General features: G+C 38.9%; 1 pseudogene; it reads left to right on the top strand.

Moving 5' to 3' along the window:
* Positions 1-18,265: 18,265 nt before the first annotated feature.
* Positions 18,266-18,734, top strand: LOC140641032 (large ribosomal subunit protein eL28 pseudogene; annotated as a pseudogene).
* Positions 18,735-21,300: the final 2,566 nt, after the last annotated feature.

Genomic DNA, 21,300 nt, shown 5'->3' with positions numbered 1-21,300 from the left:
TTCTATTTGATTTTTCTGATATGACACACCCACCTCATTCTAAGTTTTCAGCTATCATGAAGGCTAATTATTATGGGAAACTGACAATCATGTGATAAAACCTTGTAGACCCTACAAAATTCAAATGCCACTGTTTGCCTTGTCTTCTAAGTCCTCATTTCCTTCTCTTCTCTTTTATATTGAGAGATATAAAAGCAGCTCAAAGTGGCAACATCTTTAGCAGAAAGAAGGACATGATGACTAAATTTAAATCAGAGTACATTAATGATACAAGAACAGACTGACACTTAAGTTTTACTGGGTTCAAGATTTAAAAAATCTTGATTTTTTTTTTGTTTGTTTGGGAGGTACTGCCTTCTCCTAAGTGACTAGAAGATAGTGTCCATAGTCTAAGCCTGGCACACATTACACAACTGCCCTTGACTGTTTACTGGGCTAGGAAGGAGCATCTGAACTTACTCTGGTCAGTGACATGTGAGAATATTGCTGGCAAGCAGTTACAAAATGTCTTCTCTCTGCTCGAGAGATATATAGGACACAATATTTGCTTTTCTTCTTGTGTCTTTATGGGATGTCTCTTACTGTGGTTGACATCTTGGAAGCATAAGAAATGTCAGTTGGGACAAGTAGGGGACAGACTGAGTTGGGCACACAGAGATGGGACAGCCTTGTGCCTGTTTTAGTGCTCGAGACTTCCTATGTTAGATAATAAATATCCTTATTATTTTGACCACTCAAGTCAGAGATTAAATTACTGGCACCCAAATTTACCCTAATTGATAAAGTGTGATTTGCTGGCGCAGGCTGAAAGACATGACCCTCTAGATCGTTTTCCTCCCATGCTGCCATGTTCCCTAAAATTCTACCATCAGGCTTTTCTGTGAGTCAAGTCATCAAGGCCTCTGTTAGCTATAAATCTGCTCTTTGGAGGGTGTAACACATTCACATTTTATCTCAATATTGAGTAAAACTCTCCCGTTTGTAACCAATTTCCTGAGAAAGTTGCAAACGAAACAGCAAGATTTGGTGAGAAAGGAGCCAGCAAAGAGTAGAGCATGAGATAATGCCAGGAAGAGCAGTTTGAGAGGATGGGCTTCAAAGCGGGTGAGCTGGGAGCAGCTTGGTGACAGCACAGCGGAAGCAGTGGGGAGACACTGGGCAAAGAGCGGGGGCCCGGATGGGCACTTGAGGCAAATATGGCTTATCCCAAATGGAATTCTGCTATCCAGGGCTGCCCCAAATGGCATAGCTCTGAGGAGGCAAAAAAACTGGGGTTTCTCACTTAAACTTTTCAGATTCTATGTTTCCTGCATCTCCCATTGTATATAGATGCTATCGAGTTTTACCGGTCTCAGTTTTTCCGGTTGGCTGAAGAAACTCTGTCTCTGCGACATAATGGGATTTAATCCTAGGGGAAAATATTATTCCTAACAAGTAGACTCTGAGTCTAATGACTTTGGTGTATACAATTTGATTTGGATTTGATAAGACATATCGATTTCAAGTCTTGAAAAGAACATTCTCTTCTTGCCTGTCCCCTCCCTTCCTCCAACTACCTGCCATCCTCTTAAAAAGATAAAATCTTTTCTCTTGGTGTTTCAGAGTAATAGAAAGTCGTATGTTTTTTCTTCTCTTGGTGGACATGGAATGGAAAAAAACCCAACCTGAATAGACTCCCTGTGAAGAAATATATGATGTGGAAGCTGAGGACAGGTGCAACTTCTGCAGTCATTCTAGATCTCATTTTCTAAACAGAAACTTCTCAACTCTGCATTTTAGTCTGAAACTGATGCACCTCCCCCCGCAGGTGCTGCCCACACGAGCAGAGCATATGGTCCAGCTAATGTGCAATAAAACTTGAGAGAAACCATTGAAGCTTGCTCTCTTCTGGGAACAGAGAATCTTTCCAATCAATTCTCCAATGATCCACCCATGTCCTCTTGGCACCTCCCTTCTGGGTCCTGCCAAGCATTCACTCCTGGCTGCATTTCATCTCTGCCTATTTGCTCCTAAGAGGCTAATCCCATGTATTCCATTTGCTGCTTTTAGAAAGGGGAGGAGGAGGAGGTAAATCAAGAGATGAAGTTGTTTTGGAGATCACCTTAAGGCAATTTCAATAATAAATGACTGCAGGGCTGAGTTTCACATCCTAATTATAAATGACTACTTGAGTGGATGGGCTCCTCTACAAAGCGCTTGGAGTTATGGTTTGCTCTTAGCTTGGTACTATTTCAAAAATACGCCTTTGCTTTATTATGCAGCCCACAGAGTGACCAGTATAATTAAGTTGCCAAACAGCTCCCCCCGCCTCTTTATCACCTTCTCTTTTCAATTACTGCAAAGTTTCTGAAAAATTCAGATTAGTGCCTTCAATTTCTGACTTGATCCAAGCAAACGAGGCCAGAGAAAACAGATGGCGCTGCTGCATTTCGGCAGGCACGAGGCCCCAGATGCCGCTGGACTAGAGGGAAGACATGCATGGATTGGGGTGCCTTGGGCTCCGTGCTGTGGACATCTTTCCTCCACAGAGTCACAGATCTTATGGTCTGAGCAATGGGATCATCTATCTGAGCTCTGTGAGAGATGCCCAGAGTATGGAGTAATTTATAAGGGCGTCAGCTGTGGGATTCAAAATTTTAATAAATAATTACACATTTATTAAGGTGAAAATTAGTTAATCTGGCACTCTATCCCTTGAACTCTCAATTAAGTAGCAATTTTGCCCAATTATAGTAAAACACAATTAGTGCCTATAATGAGGGCCCTGTATCCCTGCAATTATTGGAATGTCTTCTGAATCATCCAAGAGGGATACCACTGTGATCAGCACAGTTAATGTGACATTTATTATGTGTTCCATTTTTTTAAAGTGTGAGATTCTGTCCTTGACCTAAATGGCAACTCACAAACCTATGAAACTCACTATCTTCTATTGAGATGAGTTTGGAACTATTATGTGTACAAGGTACCATGTGTAAAAAAAAAAAAAAAAAAAAAAGGTACCATGTGTATGAGGATCAGAGGAGAAATTGTTTCAGATCTTGCCAATTACTTGACTTGATTGATTTGCATAAATTGTCATGTTGCTTGCTTCACATTGGCCTCTTGGAAGCTTATGGGCTGTATGCTACTATTGCATGCTTGTGGTGGGATGCTAATCCTATTCCTTGATTTTACTCTCTCACCTGTTTGTCTTACTCCCTTGTTCCCTGAGCCATTTATTTTATCTTTTTTTGTATGTGTTTTGGTAAATCATCTCATCTTGTTTGAAGAACAGCTGAAAATATAAATGCTGTCTTTCCTTTCCTGGGTCATGCTTAGCTATTTAGGGAATGAAGTATCACCTGATTTTAAACAGTGAGTGTCTACTAAGAGTAAGATTTTCTGAGAAAACTATGAGGTGGAACTTCATTTCTCCACCCAGTTTTGTGAGTAGATATGTACTAGTTTTTCTAGATTTATGTCTTTAAACATGTGAAAATGACTTACAACACATACCACCATAAAGCTGGAAGATTCGAAATCAGTTTTTGTAGGACTTCTCTGTCATCTAACATGAACCATTATGTGACCCTAAGTCGCAGCACTCTGATCCCGACACATAGAGTCGGGTTTTCGTAAGGCATTGTAAGACATTCTATAAAGAATAGAATACATTATGCAGCTCTTTAAACCTTGAATGTCCTGTCTTGGTTACAGTCTCATTATCCACTTTTAATGGAGCATTATACAGTATTAATACTCATTTTTCAAGTCTGTACCCTTTCTGCAAAATGTGTTTATACATAAAGCTGAGGAAGACATGTTTTTCCCCTATTTAAATTGATGGTGAATAAGTGGGTCATATGCTTGCAGTGGTGTGTTTTGGGGTGAGAGAGAGTGAGAACAGGGTGAGAATAACAGGGGTGTTAGGGTGAAGGCTGGAGTCATCCCACTTTTCCATGTCTCCCTGGAGCAGTAATCCTCGCTCCATTAGTACAGAATGAGAGGCCATTTGGGTAAATATAGTCACATAAATATATCATTAGGCAGTTTTGTAAAATTCACATTATTTACTCAAGCAAATATGTAATTAGAACATTTTTTAAAACACAGATTATCTACCAAAGAGACTCAAACTGTTCCTTTGGAGCATTTAAGCCTATTGGGTAAAACTGTAATTAGGCCATTAATTAAACCCAAATCATATTATTTATTAAAAGGTGCTTTGCTGATCTGATAAGCATTTTCTTTGCTCTTTTAAGGCATTTTAATAATTGATTATTGTAAACCCCTTGGCTATCACTTGCCCTTCATTCATTCCTTTCTGATTTGCTTCTTATTTCATTTTATGATGACGGTTATAGATTTAGATTTCCCTGTGGATAATATGTGCAAAAATGCCTGATCTAGCATTGCCACCCTCTTTCCCTGAACATCCCTTCAAAGATGTGAGGATGAAAAACCAGCTCACTATTTTTTTTTTAGCTATATCCCTTTTGATTTTTTTTTCTCCCAGGGGAAGTGGTTAGTAGTAATTGTCCTTTTATTTTTTCCTCATTGTTACACATGGACTTGATAAGATAAAAGTTCTTTCAAGTTCTGAAACATTGAGATTGTGTGAACTTTTCGGAAATGAATTTGTTCTGAACCAAGTCACTTCCCTCTTTGGGCCAAAGCATGTGTATTTGTAAAATGCTTAATTCAACATAATCTTCTGTTTGTGGTCCTGAAAAGAAGTGATGACCCACATAGGGAACAAACCTTAATTCAGTCTCTGGTTTGTACACAGCAGTATTTGCTTATGGTCTTCCAAGGAGCACATGTCCCAGAGGATTTTGATGGTGGATGTGTGAAAAGGGTAATGTGTTTTTTGCCTTGCCTTGCTCCAAATCCAGTCTCCATATTATAGCTGGGGGTTCTTTTTTTCTTTTTCTTTTTCTAAAAATGCAATCTGATCAATTAGTTTCTTTTTTTTTTTTTTTAAAGATTTTATCTATTTATTCATGAGAGACACACAGAGAGAGGCAGAGACATAGGCAGAAGGAGAAGCAGGCTCCCTATGAGGAGCCCAATGTGGGACTCGACCCCAGGACCCCAGGGCCACTCTCTGAGCTGAAGGCAGATTCTTAACCACTGAGCTACCCAGTAATCCCTGATCAATTAGTTTCTTAAGAGCTTAGAGTTCTTTTCTGCTCAGTCTTTGTTTTTGATCTACTCTTTGTTTGGAACCCTGCCTGTCTCCTGACTCTCTTTTGCCAAGGCAACTAAAAAATGTGCCATGTGAGTTAAGAAGTAGGAGCCAGACTGTCTAGGGTTGAATTCAGCTCCCTTCTAACTAGCTGAACAAACATGGCAAGTCACATATGTTCTTTGCTCCTCAGCTTCCTTATTTACCTCTTCTTAGGTGAAGATCAGTGTGAATTAATACACAATACATTAACACATAACACAATACATTAATATAAACATTCACACATAAGATGTCTATATAACTTACTATTACTTAGGTCTTTTGTTTCTGAGAAGCCTTCCTTGACCCCCCACAGCTTAGTTTTCCCTGGAACCTCTCCTGTTTTCACCCTGGCCATACCTTGCTTTGTACATACTGATAGATGACCTTTCTCTTAGGCTAAGCTAGAAATTCCATCAGCAAAGGGATGAAGTCAATCTTCTTTAATGTCCTATCAACAACACCTAGCACACTGCTGGTAAAATAGTACCTTGTCTAGGAACACCTACATCATTCAAGGGGCTGTGTTACGATGCTAAGGATATATTAGTGAACAGAAAGAACATTGCTCACCCTCAAGTAGCTTACAGTTTAGTAGGGAGGATACATTTTGAGCCAATGGTTATATAGAAAATATAAATAGAAAATATAAAACTGCAAGTAAGACGTGCTATTCAAGATAGGTATGTCATTTTATAGAAGTCTAAAGTAGGGGTGTTTGGCCTCATCTGGGAGTTAAAATAGATATCTCTGAAGAAGTGATCACTGGATGAAATCTGAAGAATGAGTGGTTATTCAGCAGAAGAGAAAGAGAAAGAAACACATTCCAATCAGAACAAATGGCTTGTGCCAGTGACCTAGGTATGAAGCCAGCAAGTATGGCAAATTGCAATATGTCCAGGTCTTCCAAGTGAAGACATTGAGGAGAAAAGAGATGCTACATGAAACTGGAGAGGTAGATCAGGACCATGCATGCAAGACATTGGAGACTGTCTTAAGAAGGTTTACTCTATCAGAAGTTAAATGAGAAACTATTGATCTGTTTTAAGTAGAAAGGGGATGTGATTATATTGGCATTCAAAGACACCACTCATCTGGACATGTTGTCTGGAAGGCGGAGAATAGATTAGATGAGCACAGCTGATGGAGAGTACTTCTACTCCCTGGTGCTGCAAAAAGTCTAAGAGAAAGATTATTGTGACGAAGGCTAAGGTTGTAGTTTAAATAGAAAAGAATGCATGGATGTGAGAGACATTTAACTCCAAAGTCAGCAGGATCTGATGATGATTGGTTATGGGTGATGGGGGAGAGGGAGTCACAAAATGAGGCCCTGGTATTGGTAAGCAAATGAATTTTTTTTTCTACCATTTCCTGAAAGCAGACTATATGAAGAGGACGAATTTTGGGAGGAAAATAACAAGCTTTTCTTTGGTCATGTTGAACTTAAGAGGGCTTTGGGACACTGTAGATAAGATTTCAAATAGGAAGTTTGAAAAACAGTTCTAGAACTTAGAGATGAAGTTTGAAATATTGATATAAGTCCTGGCATCATCTGCAAACAGGTGGATATTAATGCAATGGATGTAAATGCAATCACCTAGGTAGAGACCCTCAAGTAAGATGAGGAAAGAGCTGGAGACTGAGTCCCAAGGACGCCCAACAATTGTTGACTGGTAAGTGGTTGATGAGTTGATAAAGTAGTAATGAGAAACACACAGAAGGAAGGAAACCAGATTTATATTGCAAAAGCCACGCAAAGAGTGTGTTTCCAAAGGCGGGCAAAGTCTATTATGTCTAGAGCTGCTAAAAAGTCCTTTGGATTTAGTGACCCAGAGGTCATTGCTGACCTTAGCAGGGATAAAGCAAATGAGTGAATTCATTGATGGAATAAATTTAGTAGAATCTGGATAATGAAAGAGAAATAAGTTTTCTTTAGTGAATACTTTCTCAGAGCCTGTAATAGATGTATTACGACTCTCACAAAGAAATATACTGGTATGTAGGTTTTCATTGTCCTTGTCACCCTTTTTTTTCTGGTGCGTCTTATAGGATAAGATGTCCTATGGAATTCCACTTTGGGAAACGTTAGCCTAGGAGTATTGTTTAGGTGACAATTTGCGATCCTGCCAAGTGTCTCATTTCACAGGGGATGGCTTTTTACCTACTTTCCTTGTCTCATGTTAGATTACAGTGTTAGAATTTTGTGGTGGTTAAGCTAGATATCTAAAGTTTAAATCCTCTTGCATACTGGGTGATTAACCAATGAGATGGTTAATTTTATGTATCAATTTGACTGATCTAAGGGATGCCCAGATAGCTGGTAAAACATTATTTGGGTGTCTCCACTAGAAATTAGCATTTGAATCAGGAGACTGAATAGGGAAGGTCTGCCCTCACCAATGTGCGCAGGCCTCAATAGGTTGAGGGCCCAAGTAGAAGAAAAATGCAGAGAAAGGGCAAATTCTCTCTCTCTTCTTATTCTAGGACCTCCATCTTCTCCTGCCCTTGGACAGATAAGTTTCTCTGGCCTGAAGATGGCAGATCATGGGACTTCTCATCTACATAACCAAGTGAACCAATTTCTATATAACGTATATAGTACAGTCGGTTAAATGACCAACTCTTGGTTTTGGCTCAGGTCATGATCTCTGGATTGTGAGATTGAGCCCAGCATCACACTCTACGCTCCATGCTCAGCCTGTTTCAGGTTCCCTTTCCCTCTCCCTCTGCCCCTTTGCACTTTCTCTCTCTTTCTCTCTAAAATAAGTAAGTCTTAAAAAAGAAAAAAAAGAAGCAGAAATTGAAACATGCAGAGAGTGGGGGCATACTCCCAATTTGTGTTTTCTTCATCTTTGCTACCAAGCAGACCCTACAAGAAAGCATTTTCTTCTCCTCGGTATATTGACAGAAACTAGTTATTTCATTCCTTGTTATAGTAAAAAGAACTAATGGCTCTTCTGATATTTTAACCATCATCACTAACAGTTTTAAATTGCTGCTAAGTGTTAGTGTACTAAATATACACATTAACTCATTTAAATTTCCCATAAGTATCACCATGTACATTTTATTAAGGAAACTGAGGCATAGAGAGCTTCAGTAACTCACTTGAATTAGGATTCTCCAGAGAAACAGAACTAGAAGATTATATATATATACACACACACACACACACACACACACACACACACACACACATATATACACATATATAATACAGGCACCTCTCAATTTCTGCTTTTTAAAGCAAATGTTTATTGGATCTTTCAGAGAGTCTAGAATCAGCCTGACTATGTGTGCCTGCATGTGTTGGGCATCTATTCAAATGCATATAGGGTAGGCCCCTGAAATTTCACAAAAGGGACTGGTCCTCTCTTCCGATCATTTGATTAATGAAGTCTGCAGCTTTATCATTCATATGTAATCCTTGTTTTAGCCAGGGAATATTAATTGTCTGCTGCTCAACTTTTCTCAAAATCTTTGTTAAAAAGAAGTGACTGATATTCTTGGAGAATTGCATAAAAGATAATCAGTTTGACATTTCCTTCAAGTTCTTTAATTTTAAAATTTACCCCTAGATCATCAGGCTGTGAGACTGGTAGGTATGACCCATTACTGTGACCTTGTAGAATTACTTCTCAATAGCTCAGTATACTGGGCCCTGGGTGTGCCTGAAGGCATGCTACCAGAAGGAAGTCTCTGAAAGTCATTCTTCGGCATTACCATGGGAGATTTTTTAAATCTCAGGCCTCTGCCTTTTCATAAACCACTAGTATGCTATTAATGATAAATGCTCTGAGTTTTGGAACTAATCGTGTTTCTAATTCTGCTCTGGCCAGTTAATAATATGGCTATAACTGAATGTACAAGCTTCTGCTCTGTATTGGATGTCTTCTCCTTACCCCTCTCTTCTGCACACTGCTCTGGGCTCTGGAACCTGACCCATACATATGGACTGTATCAAGGGGATTCTGTGCCCTCAGGCTTCCATTAGATTTGGGCCATGTGAGGTATCAGAATGAGATCTAAAGACAAGAAGAGAATGAAATGAGGTACTTATACCTGGAGCTCTCTGCAGGTTAGGACACTGCAGGTTAGCTGCTTCTTTTTGTATGTCCACAGCTCCTACCAGGCAGCCTGTCCCTGCAGAGTTATTTCTCTGGGCACCAGTAACTGTTCCCACACCGTGCCTTCAGGTTTAGAGTAGTAAAAATTCCTGGTGGAGTCTTTGTTTGTTTTTTTGGTTATTTCCCCAGAGGCATTCCACTTACCCACTTTTTCTATTTCTTAAATACCTCCAGCACTTTTTATAAATAGTCCCTTTATTAAACTCTCCTTAATGGATTCAATTTGAATGTGCCATCAGATTCCTGCTGAGACCCTGACTGATACACTCTAGCAACTGCTGGTCACCGACTCATCTCCTTTTGTTTTTACTGTGCCCTATCTTATTTATGGATTTATCTTTTATTCCTTTGAATGGTAAACACCTCTGTTCCATAAGGTGCCTCAAAATATTCTTTTGCAAAGAGTCAAAGTGTAAATAAACAAATGCATATGCAAAAAAATGTGCGAGGTCCTCTGCTTTATGCCGGGATGAAAAGACAAGTCTTAGTCCTTTAAGAGATCACAGTCTGTGAGGAAGACATTCAAGGAAGCAAATAATCACAATGCATTGTGATGAGTTATAAAGAAGATATAGGCAAAGTCCTCTGGGGGCCTGATATGTTCCTTCCTGAGCTTAGAGGTAGGGATGGAAAGTGGTCACCGGGACCAGAGGGGAAGAAGCTGATATGTTCACAAAAGGTGGAGTTCTTAAAGTCAAGGAGAATAGAATAGATACAGGCACTGTATCCAGAGGGCCAGTTATTTATGTCTCTGAAACATCCATGATCTCACTTGGTGTGTTGGAGTTCCCAATCATTTCCTCTGGGGTTGATTATTATTTTTAAAGTCCGTTAATTTTCAAGCCTTGATTTAGAAGAAGAAAAAAAGCTGGAAAATGCAAAAGACTTTGTTATTCTCCAAAGATTTATGTTTAACTCAAATGTGACTAATGAGCCTCACAATATGTATCTAATTCCTTTTCCCTTTCATATACTACAAGGCTTACATAACTCACATACCCACTTCATCAAAAGTGTTTTTTAAAAAGTAAGATAGATTATTACTGGAAATATGAGCAGCAGGTAAGTCACGTCTAAGTAGCAGAATACACATATTTCGGTTTCAATAAGAGGTGAAAATTGTAACAGTGCTTTAAAAGGAAATTGTGATTTACTATCTGATCTTGGACTAAGCCGAAGAATGGTCCATCAAGAGCCTGTGGGCAGACACAATGTGTCCTGCTATGTGTACTAGAGATGGCTATTTATTATCTGTCACATATGTTTAAAAAAAAGACTAAGTGATCAAAATCTCTGAATTGTTTAATTTTGGATTAATCAGAAGATGAAACATGGGTGCTAGGTCTTTCATCAGCCTTCAAAATGAGTCCTGACCTAGTCTGCTAACTTAAAAATAAAACCGAATGCAAACCTTCCCTGCTGTGTGAAAAGGTTTGGCTAGCAGGCCTCCTGGACTTTTTTGTCTGTTGGGTTTTTAATGAGGACCAAAGTCTGGGTTCTGGAACATTGCGAATTTTGATTACAGTGGGGTTCCAGCCTGGTTGGAATGGGGGAAATGTCAGAAACCTCGTGAGCTCACTAGCTAGCTTCTAGATGAAAGGCTTGGGAGAAGCTTCTCAAATGCTGCTCAACTCTTGGTTTTTGTCCAAACCCAAACTCTAAACCCACAGAGGTTCAGTAAGCACAAAATCCCAGCCAATCATTGGCTTTGTGAAATGCCAATTCCTCTTTTAGCAAACAATTATAAGGCATAATTGCTAGTAGAGAAAATCAATCGACCTTCATAGATTTTTAATTGCCCATTTTATTTTGCTTCCTTATAAGTATCAAGAAGATGACATTGGATTTAGTACAATATTGTGTTTCTGTTAAAATCCTGACATCTCAAAAGTGAGGAGGAGCCTTAATGGTTTCCCATGATCAAAGTGCCCCTTGACAGCTCTGATCTCCAGGGAAAGCATGCTTCAAGAGTACACTGAAGCTAAAAAGTGCTCAGTTTCTTAGCTTTTCTCCAGAGACTTCTCCAGAGCATGCCAATTAGTGACTTGATGGGTGGTTTGCATGTATTGATAGACATCAAGACATAAGGATCATTCCAGGCGTGATCACTGAGCCACTCAACTATAAGATGTCTATAATTAATGTTAACCCTTAACCAATTTAGAGTAAATAACCCTTTGTCAAAACAAACAACTAGATGATACTGTCGTGATCATGTGTGTTGATGCTGCTGTGATAAGGCAATGAATCTCAAACTCTTCCCAATCTCCTTACATATGGCTGGCTATATTCTCCTGGTTTAGCTGCATTTGTTGGATTACGACCCTGGAGTCCCCGAATTCCCAAACAGTGATTATAAAAAGACAGCAAAACATAGGTTCCAAAATAGGAAGAAAGTATAGAGTTGTATTTTCATAATTCCTTTTACCCTGCTTTCTTCAAAGTACTGATGTTTGTTGGATTAAAGTGTGTTTTAAGTAGGGGTAAAGACACATTGTCAACTGTGACTCACCTCAACTTCACCTCTAGCTTCTGAACACTGAAATCTGCTTTTTAGAAAAACACAAAATTCTGTTATTATGAAGTGTTTTCCAAATTGGCATCTAGGATGACATCTTTTCAGCGAGTCCACGAAGGCTTTGAGGACTGACAAGTTTTATATTTCAATTTTCAAAATGATTTTAAAAATTGGTACAAATTTCCTGGCTTTTTTGGATAGCTAGTTTTTTAATGCTTCCACTTGATTTGTGACCTGATTTGCAATTGTCTTTGCAATTGCTAGAAGAGGCAGCATTTTACTTTTAGTACTGTATTATTTTTTTAAGTGCTCAGGTGACCACAGATGTATTTCAGTTCATCCATGATTTTTCCCACCTTCCCCCCTTTAAATGGTGACCCTTTATTTCTTAGTTTTGAGCATGACTGCTATAAAACATTTTGGAGTTGGTATAATGGAATTTGTTTAAAATCTATGCAAATGAATCCTGTGAGGATTGACCAAGAGGGCACATTTCAAGTCATAAGGTAACAAGAGATGAGTATTTTCTATTTTCCTCAAATGAAGGGTGAAGGTGTTAATATAGTTATAGATCACTGATGGTATGTCAGCCCTTATGCCAAGAATTTTGCGTACCTCACCTTGCTGAATCACCAAACTTTACAAGACAGCTATTAGCCCTATTTTGATGAGAAGGAGTTAAGGTTTCAGAGAGTTTAAGGGCCCTGTACAATGTTACATTGTCAGGGTTAAAATCCAGGCTTTTTGACCCGAAGGGCAAGGTTGTTTGCCATATGGAAGTGATAGATAAAAAGGACAGGAAGGGAAGGGAGGGCAAATAGGTCTTTTAGACAAGCAAACTTTACTTTAGCTTTGCAATATTATCTAATTCTTTGTAACCTAAATAATACCTGTACCTCAAAGAACTATACTTCTTGGTTGCTGCAGTCAGCAATGAAAACCTATACTGTCCCTCATCAATAGGGTTTGCGTATTTTCCTACAGCTGACCTCTTACACCATGTATAGCTGAGAATGTTACTTCTTTATACATTGTTACTTCTTTATACTTTATTAATTCTTAGAAAAATATTGTGTTAAAAGGTTACTAAGACCTACATGTTTGTTAAGCTTCTGAGAGATCTTAAACATTTCAAGGCTCAGCTTCATTTCAATAAATTTGGCCATTATCCTGACATCTTAAAATTCTGCAAATGTGGGCCCCTGGGTGGCTCAGTGGTTGAGCGTCTGCCTTTGGCTCAGGTTGTGATCCTGGGATTGAGTCCTGCATCGGGCTCCCCGCAAGGAGCCTGCTTCTTCTCCCTTTGCCTATGTTGCTGCCTCTGTCTCTGTGTCTCATGAATAAATAAATAAAATCTTAAAAATAATTCTGCAAAGGTTTAGGTGATTAACTTTTGCTATGATAAGACTGTTACTATTCTGTGGATAGCATTTCTGTGACTTATTGGCATACAGTTTACCAAACGTTAGGGTAATTTAATTTTGCTTGGGACTAAACAGGAAAATACTCTTTTGAGAAAGCTCTAAATGTGGATGCAATGCAATATTCTTATTAATTATAATACAACAAACAAAAATAATATAATTTTATTATTTAACTGTAAAGCTCAGAGTTTTAGAATGAGGACGACTTTAAATACAAGAAGCTCGGGCAGCCCGGGTGGCTCAGCAGTTTAGCACTGCCTTCAGCCCAGGGCCTGATCCTGGAGACCTGGGATCGAGTCCCATGTCAGGCTCTCTGCATGGAGCCTGCTTTTCCCTCTGCCTGTGTCTCTGCCTCTCTCTCTCTCTCTCTCTCTCTCTCTCTGTGTGTGTGTGTCTCTCATGAATAAATAAATAAAATCTTAAAAAAAAATACAAGAAGCCCTCCAGAACAGGAACCAAAAACTTTATCAGTAGTCTGTGGATGTCTATGCATTTACTTTTGGGAGTCTAGAACACTTGATGGTCTCATTTATTTGACAGCTTGCTTTGAATTTGGTCATCTGACAACTACCCCCTGAGGTATGAGTTTTACCAATTAGGGATTTTCTGAGCAGAGGATTCCACAGAGAAGTGCAAACCAGTGTAGCCATCTTAGCTTCAGTGTCTGAGAAAAATACTCACTGCTAGGAGATACAGAAAGTGAAAACTAGCTTGCTGTGGAGAGGCAGATGAAGAAAGGAGAAAAATTAAAATGCTAAAGAAGATAAGATATAACTGTAACCTTAGGAAAGATACTCAGAAGCTTCTGTAAATTTTTTGGGTCTTATTTGCTAAGTAATTGCTTATGTGTATAATTGTTCACCTAGTATAAACTCACAAAGCCAATTAAGTGGGCATCTTCACCTCACATTCTTCACATTATGCTTTGTTCTGATTTTACACATCCTTCAAATCAAATACCCTGGAAATGTGTCTAAATAAGTAATTCTAGGTTTTCACACAATAGTTTTGAAGTAGAAGAGACTTACAGTGCAAAGAAAGAGAAACTGAAGAGAAATGTGTTGAATCTGCATGTAAAGGGGGCATTAATGTAAATACTCTATGGGGAAATTAAGGTGTTTGTGGGATTTGGAATGAATAGTAACATGGGGACAAAGAAGAATTAACATTTATTGAAAATCTTGTGGGTTTCAGGCACTATACTGTGCAGTATGGATACAGGAGAAGACAGACTGGGACCCTGTCCTCCTATAAGTATATTAAGAAAGAGAGACCGGATGCTTGGGTGGCTCAGTGGTTGAGCATCTTCCTTTGGCTCAGGGCGTGATCCCGGGGTCCTGGGATTGAGTCCCGCCTCCGGCTCCTCACAGTAAGCCTGCTTCTCCCTGTGTCTCTGCCTCTCTCTCTCTGTGTCTCTCATGAATAAATAAATAAAATCTTAAAAAAAAAAAAAAAAGAAAAAAGAAAGAGCAACTGTGGCCAAGTGATTATAAATGTTTAGAGAGTTCCAGAAGGAAAGTACAGGGTGCTAAGGAAATATATACAGTGGATATTTAGCCTCATTTAGGAATTCTGGGTAGTGTCACTAACAAAAGGATAAATACTAATTAGTCAAAGCAATGGAGTTGTGAGGAGCTAGAGGAGCAATGGAGCGTGTGTCCAGGTAGACATACCCTCTCCGTCCACAAGGGAGAAAGGTAATGAGAAGCATAAATACATAAATAAATGCAAACTGAAAAGAGCTGTAAAGAACCAACAGACTCTCGACTGGAGGACCTATTTGATAAAGTGGTCTGAGAAGATCTCTTTGAAGAAGTGACAGTCCAGGTGAAATCTGAAGAATGAGAAAAAAATCAGCTATGGAAAGAACAGGGAGTAAGGTGATTCAGGGGGAGAAGACAAGATGTAGGAAGACCTAGGGAGAGGACATTTCTTGGTATGTGTAGGGAACAGAAAATAGGTCAGAGTCCCTATACATGGTGTGTTAGAAAGAGAGTACCTTGAGATAGAACCAAAGAGGAAGGGACCAGATTTGGTAGGATTGGTAGACTCTATATAGTTTAGAGGGTGAGCGTTTGGGGAGTTGTGGACAGGTGGTTTGACAGCATGCATGGAGACCTCACAATCACTGAAAGATGAGAAAATGGAGACTATGAAGAATTAAGTAGGTTTCTAAACGTTTTTGCACAATGGTAAGCAACAGGGCCACCTTTTGAACTTCAACTTATTTAATCCCAAAGCTCACGATCATTGGGGAGGTATGTGTGAGTGAATCGTTTAGACTAATAATTGGCAAGGAAGTGCCCTGAGAGAAATATATTCAAAAGGACTTTTGGATTTTTCAAAATCCCCACCCCCCTAGAGAAGGACCCCATGAAGAGACATGCTTAGATGTTTTCGAACTGACTGTACCCAGATCAAATGCTAAAGGAAGAACAAACTATAAAAAAAAAAAAAAAAAAAAAAATCTAAAAACCCTCTACAAAGTCCATGCACAGATGATCTTTCTAAGGTCTCTTTATTTAAATATGTGAAGGCAAGAAGGACATTTTTTTGGAATGTGCAAGGTTCTCATATTTTATAAATGCAAATGAAGTAGATTCTTCCCTCCTTTCTTACTTCTTTGTAGTCCATTTGTCACTTGTTTCCTTTTCTATTTTAATGTTGTGTCTTGGCTTTTGGAGTCCTCTAAAATTATGTTGTGTCCTTTATTGATGGTGACAGTCAAGTACACAGTGAGCTGGCACCTGCTTCCCAATTTCCCATCTCTATTGGCACAAAAAGGTGTCTTCCACTGAGGAACGTTGGACTAGTTATCTGGCGGGGAGTGGGGTCATGGCCAATGAACAGCTCACCAAGGTATACTTTTTATCCCTCACTCCAAGGTGGTTTTGACAATGTTCTCAGCTGCCTTCTTGAAGAATCCTTCTGCTTAAGAAAATTCCACTGACCGTCTTCCAGAATCTTTGAAGAAGGAAGAACGAATAAAATCATTCGACAGGAGCAAAGAGTTTGAACTAAAAACACAGCCTAATCATTGTGGTGAACACCGTCTGTTCACTGGTGATCTGGGCAAGTGAGGGAGTCCTGGAGACCTGACAGCTGGCTGGCAGATTTCTGAATGAGTGAGGAAATTTTCCAGTTCATCTGGGTAGAATTTAGTCCGACATTACAACATTAGGCTACCCATCTGCAGCCTGCAATTGGTATAGACAAGAGAATCACTATTACTTTGTGGAGACAAGCCACAAATCTGGAAGGAGGCAGACTGGCATGCCTGTTTGGGGTTGGCAGGGCTGAGGTTTAGTCTATTGTTGCAGGCCTGCTTGCCAAAGGAGAGCGAGAGTCCGATTGCATTAGGCGCTCGTCACACACAATGTCTTAGAATGGACAGAATGTGGGGAATGAACTGAGAAACCCTGACTTTATGAAGGCGGCTGTTCACACTGGCGTGCTTGCTGTTTGAGCCCTTCCTAATGGGCTGGTGCCTTTTCACTCCAAAGGCCATTCATTACTGGAGTTGGATGGCTCTGTTTGGATGCTGATATCAGTTTATGGGTTATTATATCCATTTGCAAATCATGACTCAAAAGAGGAAACTCTGGGATGCGAAACGCTCCATATGCCCATAAATCACAAATTGAATCAAAGTCGGCAACATGAAAGTGATTGTGTTGGGAGTTTGAAAGCCTCAGTCAGCCAACCTTTATTGAACCTTTGATATTGTAGGCTACAATACTTGAGGGACCGCAAAGGAAATAAAGAATATGGAAGAGTGTGTGCAGAAAGGAACTTCGAGGTCATGTGGTCCGGTCCAAATGGCCATCTCAAATAGAGGCTGGTTCTTTGCCATTGGACTTGTTTTCTAAATGGGAGGATAACTTTAAAAAAAAAGACCTTTGTGTTGGCCCAAATAGAGCAAATAGAATGTGGCCCTCCCCACCCTTTTTTTGCATTTCAGTGACGCTGATTGGTTGAGTCTAAAATCATTATACTCTTAGTAATAATAGAGAAAAATAATGAGCTCTTACCAAGTGTCAGTTACTATATAAACATTGTGTCATGAATCCTCACAAAACTCTGAGGTAAACATTAACATTAGTTTCCATTAAAATATGTGAGGGTTTTGAAGTACACCTAGATATTGTGACTTGCCCAGCATCAGAGAGGAGAGCAGTGGACAGAGCCAGGACATGAACCAGGTGAAGAGCCCCAGTTTATCTCTACATGGGAGGGGAAAGTAGATGTAGAGTCATAAAAAGGAGATAAATACCTTTTCCAGTGCTTTTGAGTTGTGTAAGCTGGGATAAAAAGCTTTTCCACTGCTTTTGAGTTCTGTTAAGTTGGGTAAGTTTGACTCTGAGTCTCAGTTTACTCATTTTAAATGGCAAAAATAGTGGCCTCTAAACACACACAGAGATTGGATGAACATACAAAATAATGTGTGTAAACTTGTTTAAAAATTCAAAGGCATTACTAACACGACCTTTCATTTAGGCAACACACATTAGTTGAGTGCTTTCATTGTGGTCAGCACTTCGCTAGTGCAGTGTTAGAATAATGAGATGTGGTGGCCACAGAGAACTCAGTGTGGGAAGAGGTGAGCACATGATTGCATTGTGGTAATTGCTCTGGCATCAGGAGGAGAAACTAGAACACTGTCTGGAGAGGTTGAAGATGACTTTATAGAAGTCTTAGTGTTTTGACAGATGGAGAAGTAGGCTTATGCCTGGCCAAGAAAACATCATAATGAGAAGGAGAGATAAGAGCAACATAATGTTACCATAAAAGTGACAGTTAAAGAAAAAAATATATTTAATTGAAGTATAGTTAACATACATCCGTTATATGAGTTTCAGGTATACAACATAATGATTCAACTAAGATATATTTTTAAATAAGCCTTTTATTTTAGATTTGCAGAAAAACTGAAAATAATATAGAGAGGCTATCTCACGCTGGTGCAGCGAGAGGAGCTGCCGCCATGCCTGCCCACCAATGGAGGGTCATGGGGAACTGCGCAGGCTTCCTGGTCAGGGGGAACAAGCAGACATACAGCACTGAGCCCAGTCACCCGAAGGCTCACAACTCCTTCTGCAACAATGGGCTGATTCACTGCAAAACTGTGGGTATGGAGCTGCGGGTGGGGGGTTGGGGGGACAAAGATGTAGTGGTGGTCACGAAGCGCAGATCCCCCCCAGCAAAAGCCTACCACCTCCTACATGAAGACCACCATTAACAAGGATGCTGGGGCTGCCCTCGGCAACATCTAGCACCTGATCCACAAGAACATTTACAGCCCAGATCTCTTCATGGCTACAATTTGCAGAGCCAGTGCCATCCTGTGCAGCCAGAAGCTTGTGATGGTGAAGAGGAAGGAGGCCCTACCCCACCAAAAGCTCCTGAGCACCTGCCCTCCCACCTCCAAAGCAGTAAAGATATCAACCACCTAAAAAAATAGCGCAGAGAGATTCCATATTATACCCCATATCCAGATTCCCTTGTTATTAATATCTTAACATTACAATGATAAAGTTGTCACAATTAATGAAGCAGTATTGACACCTTGTTAACTAAAGTCAATACTTTATTCCAGTTTCCATAATTTTGAACTAATGTCTTTTCTGTTCTGGGACCCAATCCAGGATATTACATTGCATTTAGACATAATGTTTCCTTAGGTTCTTTTTTGACTGTTACAGTGTTTTTCTTTGTTTTCTATGATGTTAAAGCTTTCCAGGTGTACTTGTCAGGTAGAAGGTCCCTTGTGTAGAATTGGTCTGTTTTCTTCAGTAGATGTTTTGATGATATGTCTATCACTTTTGATGCTAACCTTTATCACATGGTTTAGGCAATGTTTGCCAGGTTTCTCTACTATACTGTTACTCTTTTCCCCCTCTTTCCTTCTTGTTTTGGAAGAACGTGACCATGCACAGCCCTGTTCAAAGAGTAGGGAGTTAAACTCTACCTCCTTGAGGGTGAAGTAGCTACATAAATAATTTGCAATCTTCTGCATGAGCAATTTATTATCAGTATTTATTTATTTATGTATTTATCCAACTATTTCTATATATCAGTATGGACCCATGGATATTTATTTTATACTTTATATTATAATCCAATATTCATTAATTTTGTTGCTTAAACTATTCCAGCCTTGGCCATTGGGAGCATCTTCATTTGGTTCCTGTGTCCCTCTGACTTATTCCTTTCATTATCATGCCCCCGCCCTTGCTTTCTGGCACACTGTTTCAGGTTCATCCTGTATATTTTGTCTATTTTTTACTTTCTACCATCTGTATCAATACTGAGCTAAACATGAATTCATACTCACATACCCAACTTTGGTGCCATTTTACCATGAATCATTCAAGACTTCTCTTGTAGATTCTTTGGGATTTTAGACATAGCAATTATGTCAAATAATAGTTTCGTTTCTTCCTTTCCAACATGTATAGCTTTTATATATGTTTCTTGTTATATTGTACTAGCTAGGGCTTTCATTAGGTATTGAATAGGAATGATGAGAGAAGACATTCTTGACTTATTCCTTTTCTTTAGGGAGGAAGCAACCAGCTTCTTTCCATTAAAAATAATGTGGAATGTAGGTTTTTGTTAGTTGTTCTTTGTCAGGGTCAGAAGGTTCTCTTCTATTCTGATTTTCTAACAATTTTTTTTTAAATCATAAAAAAGTGTTAGATTTTGTCAAATGCCTTTTGAGTGTTGATTGATAATATCAAATGATTTTTCTTTAGCCTGTTGATGTGATGGATTACACTAACTGATTTTTGAATGTTGAATCCTTCTTGCATTCGTGGAATGAATTTCACTTGGTTGTAGTGTTTAGCTCTTTTTAAACATTAGCAAATTGAATCCAATAATATTTAATTAAGGGGGGATGGGGGGGATCCCTGGGTGGCTCAGCGGTTTGGTGCCTGCCTTTGGCCCAGGGCGCAATCCTGGAGACCCGGGATCGAGTCCCGCATTGGGCTCCCTGCATGGATCCTGCTTCTCCCTCTGCCTGTGTCTCTGCCTCTCTCTCTCTCTCTCTCTCTCTATATATATATATATATATATGTCTATCATGAATAAATAAATAAAATATTTAAAAAATATATTTAATTAAGGATTTTGTGTCTATGTTTATGTGAATTATCCTCTATAGTTTTTTGTGGTAATGTTTTTATCTGATTTTCTTAATAGGGCAGTATTGCCCTTGTAGAATGAGTTAGGAAGCCTTCCCTCTGCTTTTATTTTCTGAAACAGATTATGAAGAATCAGTATATTTCTTCCTTAAAAGTTTGTAGAATTCACCAGTAAAACCACTTGAGCTTGGTACTTTTCTTTTTGGAAAGTTTATTAATTATTGAGACAATTTCTTTAATAGGGTTTTTTCAAGTTATCTATTTCTACACACATGAGTTTTAGTAGTTTGTATCTTTCAAGAAATTGGTCCATTTCACCTAAGTTATCCAATTTGTGGGCACAAAGTTGTTCACAATATTCCTTTATTATCCTTTTAATGTACTTGAGATCAAGAGTAATGAAAACTCTTTTCTTTCTGATATTGTTAATTTGTGTCTTATCTTTTTTCTTAGTCATCATTAAAAAAATAGCTTTTCTTTATTGTTTGCCTGTTTTGAATTTCATTGATTTCTGCTCTAATTTTTATTGTTTTTTTTTTTTTTGCTTGCTTTATGCTTAAGTTACTCTGATTTCCTAAAAAGGAAGATTATATTGTTGATTTTGTACCTTTATTCTATCCTGTGTATTTCATATGAATTTCTCTTTAAGCACTGCTTTTGCTACATCCCACATATTTTGATAAATTATATTTTTATTTTCATCTAGGTCAAATATTTAAACATTTCTCCCAAGAATTCTTTGACCCATGTATTATTGAGAAGTCTGTTGTTTGATTTCCAAATATTTGGGGATTTTCCTGCTATCTTTCTATTGTTAATTTCTAGTTTAAATCCATGATGGGGGATCCCTGGGTGGCTCAGCGGTTTAGCGCCT

This window comes from Canis lupus, chromosome 10 (assembly GCF_048164855.1).
Source record: "Canis lupus baileyi chromosome 10, mCanLup2.hap1, whole genome shotgun sequence".
In the NCBI taxonomy this organism is placed as follows: domain Eukaryota; kingdom Metazoa; phylum Chordata; class Mammalia; order Carnivora; family Canidae; genus Canis; species Canis lupus.
This window is presented reverse-complemented; position numbering and strand designations above follow the sequence as displayed.